We start from the raw sequence: 6,961 nt of genomic DNA, 5'->3' as shown, positions 1-6,961 counted from the left end.
AGTGGCTGAATTTGGAGTCTGGCCAGCTGTGTCCATTAAACACACCAAAAGAAAAAAAAAGTAGTGTTTTCGTGTGATCACACTGGAAATAATTGAATATAAACAGGCAAAAATCAAAAAGAAGCAAAAGAACTCAGCAGTGAAAAGATAAGAACAAGAAGTGAAAGAAGAAAAAAATTAAAATTAGTAGATAAGGTGGGGGAAGGATTCACAGGGGAGAAATGAGAAAAATGAGGAGAGGAACAGGAGCGGGAAGAAATGGAAAAAAGAGGAAAAAACAAAAAAAGGAATTCTTGAAATTGTAATCTCCACCAAGGGCCTGAGCTACTCTTGATTTTGACGGCTGTGCAATCATCACATTCCAGTTTTAGAACATCAACATCACCCACCCCCCAAATTCCCTTGAATTAAATTCCACAGTTGGAGCCCCCCAAAATCCACAGTAGTTGAGGAACAAGGGATTGCAGGTGATGTCGTTTAACAAAGTCCGAAGTTATTTTCCTATTCAGCCACCAGGGGGTAATACATTCCATTCAATTCAAAAAGCGTACTTAGGGAAGTTTACCAAGTGCTCCATACTCTGGAGGCTACCCCATGAAAAAAAAACACAGCACCATTCCTTACATTCAAGTGCAATCAGTAATATATTTATGCAAGTAATGATGATTCAAGGAGAAATGAACTATGAAATCACATTAGAGCTAAGTCTTATGGTTGAATGGGAATTTACAATAAGCAGAGATGAGTGGTAGGAGGAAGATTCTGAAGAGAGGAGTACAATGGGAAGAAAGGTCAGTGCCAATGATTAAGTAAACTTGTATTACAGTTGGAAGAGAAAGGATCTTCTTAAGTCTGTTTTCATATGTTCAACATCCACAGACTAGTTAATGGGTATTGACCTCATTTGTAAATATCTAACTAAAAGTGAATTTTTTTAAAAAAGATTCAACACAATTTTTAACGATGCAATGATAAAGAATTATTAACTCTGTTTCTTCTCAATAAGAAGGGTGAAATTGTTGCAGTCTTTCATTGTGTTATCTTTATTTGGCTCCATGATCAATAGCTTCAACTACAGTCTGTTTCTTCATCGAGTTAGTTTCTTTGTTCTTTATTTCTACTACACTGGAACATATAAAGTGTAACTATGGATCTTTGACTACGGTGGTGAGGGTGCTGCTCTGATGGGTGGTGCTAGATATGTGGATCAAACATGAACCCTGAATTTGCGGAGGGATTTCTCTCCGAGTTCCACTCACAGTGCTCTGTAGAAGTTGAGTCAATGGCAAAACACCAAAAGTCTGGATGCTTAATCCACTCTTTGGATACTATTGGTTCTGACAGTGAATTTTCATAGTTTGCTGAAGCATTTGATTTTTATTTTTTGTTCTTGTTATTTTCTATAGCTTTGTTAAAATTTATATGCCATAAAATTCACCCATTGTAAGTATACAGTTCATGACTTTTAATAAGTGTATAGTTGTGCAATCGTCACCACATTCCAATTTTAGAACCCTACCCAATTTCCTTTAGCCCATTTTCCTTTAGTCCATTTGCAGACACACTCCACTCCCATGTCCAACTTCAGGTTAGCCTGATCTGCTTTCTGTTTCTCTAAATTTGCCCTCTCTGGACATTTCATATAAATGGAATCATACTATACGTAGTCTTATTCACTTAGCTTTTTTCATTTAGCATAACGTTTTCAAGGTTCATCTATGTTGTAGCACGTATCAGTACTATATCATTCCTTTTTATTTCTAAATAGAATTCCATTGTACGGGCATACTACATTTTGTTTATCAATTCATTAATTAATTGACATTTGGATTGTTTCCAGTTTTCAAATAATGCTGCTATGAGTAATGGTGTACAAGTCTTTGTGATGGACATAAAAGACAAAATGTGCTGAGCAATTAAGGAGATGATTTCATTCATTCATTCAAGCTTTTAAAATAGGCAAAATGTTCATTAATGAATCTCCAGGGGGAAAAAAAAAAAAGAGGACCTGGGATTTTATAGAAGTGGGTAAACAAGAGAGCTACCAGTGAGTCTTATAGGAGTCCTAAGGAATGATGACAGGAAATATGCGAGAGCAAGGTGGTTGTGTTAGTCCGCTAGGACTGCCATCATGAAATACCACAGACTGGGTGGCTTAAACAACACAGCTCGTATTTTCTCAGAGTTCTGGAGGCTGCATGTCTAAGATCAAGGTGTCATTAGAGTTGGCTTCTGCCATGGACTCTCTTTTTGGTTTGCAGATGGCTGCCTCTCGCTGTGTCCTCACTTGGACTTTCCTGTGTGTACGTGCTTTCCTGATGTTGCTTCCTCTTCTCATTAAAACAGTTCTGTTGGATTGGGGCCCCATCCTCATTACCTCATTTAACCTTAATTACCTCTTTAAAAGCCCTGTGTCCATATATAATTACATTCTGAGTTGTACTGGGGGTTAAGACCTCAATATATGAATTGGGGCATGGGTGGGACATAACTAAGTCCATAACAGTGATTCTTTGTGGGTAGGCTTTCTTACAAATACAAAAGTGTGGGAATTTTCTCCGCATTGCTGCTTTCCGGGAGCACAGGCTCAAATAAAGTTCAACGTCAAGAGGACAGATGTTATCATTTCTCTTGCGTATATTCCTCGAACTGGAATTACTGGGTTACGTTTAACACTTTAAGAAGCCATTTGCCAACATATCTGCACCATTTTAACTTCGTACCAATAATATTAAAGGATTCCACTTTCTCCACTTCCTTACACTCATGAACGCTTGCTTTTTTATTTCAGCCATTGTGGTAAAAGTAAATGGCTATTTCATTGTGGTTTTAATTTATATTTCTCTAGTGATTAATGATGTCGAACACCTTTTTCATGTACTTGTTAACCATTTGTATATCTTCTTTAGTGAAATATCTCTTCGAATCCATTGCCCATTTAGGAGTTTTAAAAATATATTCTAGGCCAGGTGTGATGGCTCACACCTATAATTCTAGCATTCTGGGAGGCCAAGGTGGGCTGATAGCTTGAGCCCAGGAGTTTGAGACCAGCAAGGGCAACATGAGCAAAACCCCATCTCTACAAAAAATACCAAAAAATTGGGCTGGGCATGGTGGCGCATGACTGTAGTCTCAGCTACTAGGGAGGCTGAGGTGGGAGGATCACCTGAGCCTGAAGAGGTTGAGGCTGCAGTGAATCATGGTCATGCCTCTGCACTCCAGCCTGGGCACCAGAGAGATACTCTGTCTCAAAAAAAAAAAAAAGAAAAGAAAAAAGAAAAAGAAAAATTAAAAAAATATATATGTATATTCTAGATATAAGTCACTTGTCAGGTACATAATTTGCAAATATTATTACCCAGTCTGTTTAACTTGTCTTTTCATTTTGTTAGTGGTGTTTTTTGAAGAGCAAAAGTTTTCAACTCTGATGAAGTCCAGCTTATCTATTTTTTCAGAAGTGTTGCATATAGATACGCAGTTGTCCCAGAACCATTTTGTTATCGAACCGAACTGGGGTCTGCTCACCCGGCGCAGCAAAGCCAAACCCTGACATTGGGATTTGCAGCAAGAGGAAGTGAAGCATTTATTGCAGGGCACCAAACGAGGAGAATGGGGCAGGTCATACTCAAGACCCAAACCCCCAGATGGTTTACAGGTAAGGGTTTTTTAGGATGGCGACGCAGTTACAGGCAAAGTCATAAATCAATACATGGAGGCTACACATTGGTTTGACCTAAAAAGGTGGGACATCTTGAAGTGGAGGCCCATAGGCCACAGGTAGATCCAAAGATTTTCTGATTTGAGGCCTGGCGTGGTGGCTCACGCCTGTAATCCCAGCACTTTTGAAGGCTGAGGTGAGCAGATTGCTTGAGCTCAGGAGTTTGAGACTAGCTTAGGCAACGTGGTGAAACCCCATCTCTACAAAAATTCACAAATTAGTTGGGCATGGTGGCTGGCACCTCGACTATTTGGGAGGCTGAGGTGGGAGGATCACTTGAGCCCGGGAGGCAGAGGTCACAGTGAGCCAAGATTGCACACACTGCACTCCAGCCTGAGTGACAGAGCAAGATGCTGGAAAAAAAAAAAAAAATTCTGATTTGCGATTAAAGGACACAAAGCTTTATCTAAAATTTGGGATTTGGGATCAGCAGAAAAGAATGTTAATTCTGGCCTGGGAGTGCAACCTCTGCTAGACCGCCTAGGAAGACATCTAAAACAAATAGCGGTGGTCAGAGTTCAGTTCTCAGGTCCCTCATATTTGACATCTATGTGTCAGTGGATATGTTTGGTGGAGGTCTGGGTTTCTGAAAAACAACTCAGGTACATATGTTAGGATATTATCTTTAGTTTCTGTAGAGAATCAAACATCTCCTGACTTTAGCTTCTGTGGCTCCTGTTTTAAGCTACTATTAACTTCTTGCTTATCAAGCTGCTTATTTACTTTTCAAGGCTAGTGATATGGTTTGGCTGTGACCCATCCAAAACTCATCTTGAATTGTAGCTCCCATAATTTCCACGTGTCCTGGGAGAGACTCGATGGGAGGTAATTGAATCATGGGGACAGGTCTTTCCCTTGCTGTGTTTCTGATAGTGAATAAGTCTCACACGATCTGATTGTCTTATAAAGGGGAGTTTCCCTGCACACACCCTCTTGCCTGCTGCCATGTAAGATTTCCCTTTGCTCTTCCTTCGTCTTCCGCCATGATTGTGAGGCCTCCCCAGCCATGTGAAACTGTGAGTCCATTAAACCTCTTTCCTTTATAAATTACCCTGTCTCAGGTATGCCTTTATTAGCCGTGTGAAGACTGACTAATACAGCTAGATAGGTGCCCGGAATGTCCCTTGAAGGAACTCAAGACTTTTCTTTATTTCCATGCTTGGGCCCACAAGCCCCTAAAAGAAGCCCCTGCTCCATAGCAATTTGTTGAAAAGACTATACTTTCCCTACGAAATTGCCTTAGAACCGCTGTTGAAAAGTAATTTAATATAGTTTATTTCTGCATTCTCAGTCCTGCTTCATTGCCTTACAATAGTTCCTTCTCATCGGCAAGGGATATATTCCAAGACCCCCCCAGTGGATACCTGAAACTGCAGATAGTACAGAACCCTATACATTCTACATTGTTTTCTATACTGATATGTCCTATATATGTAAACTTTATGGTAAAGTTTAATTTACAAATTAGACACAGTAAGAGACTAACAACAATAAGTAGGCCAGTTATAAGAGCATACTATAATAAGAATTTTAAACTTATAGATTATTTCTGGAATTTTCCATTTAATATTTTTGGAGTACAGTAGACCATGGCTAACTGCAGAAATCGAAACCACAGAAAAGAGAGCCTACTGTACATGCCTACGCTTACCCAATACCCTAATATCACACTGTCTTGATTACTGTCGTTTTAATGGTGAGTTTTGACATTGAGTTGTATAAGTTCTCGAATGTCATTCTTCCTTCTCAAAACAGTTTGGGCTCTGCAAGGTCCTTGGTATTTCCATATAAATTTTATGATCAGCTTATCAATTGCTATTAAAAAAATAGCCTGCTTGGGATTTTGAGAAGAATTGTGTTGAATGTAAATCAATTTAGGGAAAATCGCCCTTTAACAAAGTTGAGTCTTCCAACCCATCATATGATATTTATTTATATCTTCTTTAATTTCTCTCAGCAATATTTTGTGGTTTTCAGTGTATATATCTAGCACTACTTTTGATCATTTTTTCCTAAGTATTTTGTTCCTTTTGATTTTATTTACGTATCGTGAATGGAATTTTTTTTTTTTTTAAGACAAAGTCTTGCTCTTGTCCCTTAGGCTGGCTGATGGCGTGATCTCGGCTCACTGCAACCTCCACCTCCCAGATTCAAGTCCTGCCTCGGCCCCCCAAGTAGCTGGGATTACACACGCCTGCCACCATGCCCAGCTAATTTTTGTATTTTTAGTAGAGAGGGGTTTTGCCATGTTGGCCAGGCTGGTCTAGAACTCCTGACCACCTGTCTCGGCCTCCGAGAGTGCTGGGATTACAGGCATGAGCCACCGCGCCTGGCCGGAATTATTTTCTTAATTTCATCTTTGAATAGTTTGTTGCTAGAACGTGGAAATATAATTAGCTTTGTATATTGTTTTCGTCTCTTGCAACATTGCTAATTTATTAGTTCTAGATTTGTGTTTGTATGGATTTCTTCCAATTTTCTACATAAAGGATTGTATCATCTGTGAATTTAAAAAGGCCTACTTCTCTTTTGCAATATGGATGTCTTTTTTATTTTTGGCCTCATTATACCGGCTAGAACCTCCAGTATAGAGCTGAACAGAAGTGGTGGAAGTACACAGTCTCACCTTGTTCATGATCTTAGGAGGAAAGCATTCAGTCCTATACCATTAAATATGACATTAGCCCTAGGTTATTTGTAGATGCCTTTATCAGAATGAGGAAGGGTCCCTCTATCTTGTTTGTTGAGGGTTTTTTATCATGAATTGGTGCTGAATTTTTCCAATTTTTTTCTGCATCTGTGAAGATGATCATATCAGTTTTGACTTCTATTAATATGGTATATCACATTAACTGATTTTTGAATGTTAATTCAATCTTGCATTTCTGAGATACAGGAATATTTCTGATTACAGGAATATACAGGAATATTTCTTGGGATATTGTTGGTCATGGTAGATGATCCTTTTTTAATGTTGCTGACCTTGGTTTGATAATATTTTATGAAGAATTTTGGGGCCTATGTTCATGAGGAACACTGGTCTGTAGTTTTCTCATGTCATCATTGGCTTTTGTATCAGGTTAATGCTGCTCTCATTGAATGAGCTGGGAAGTGTTCCTTCCTCTATTTTCTGAAAGAACTTGTAAGCTACTAGTATTTGTTATTTAAATATTTGATAGCATTCACTAGGGAAGTTATTTGGGCATGAGCACTTCTTTGTGGGAAGATTTTTTTTTTTTTTTT

Source organism: Mandrillus leucophaeus, unplaced genomic scaffold (genome assembly GCF_000951045.1).
Source record: "Mandrillus leucophaeus isolate KB7577 unplaced genomic scaffold, Mleu.le_1.0 Scaffold107, whole genome shotgun sequence".
NCBI lineage: Eukaryota > Metazoa > Chordata > Mammalia > Primates > Cercopithecidae > Mandrillus > Mandrillus leucophaeus.
The sequence above is the reverse complement of the archived record's forward strand: the minus strand, read 5'-3'. Positions refer to the sequence as shown.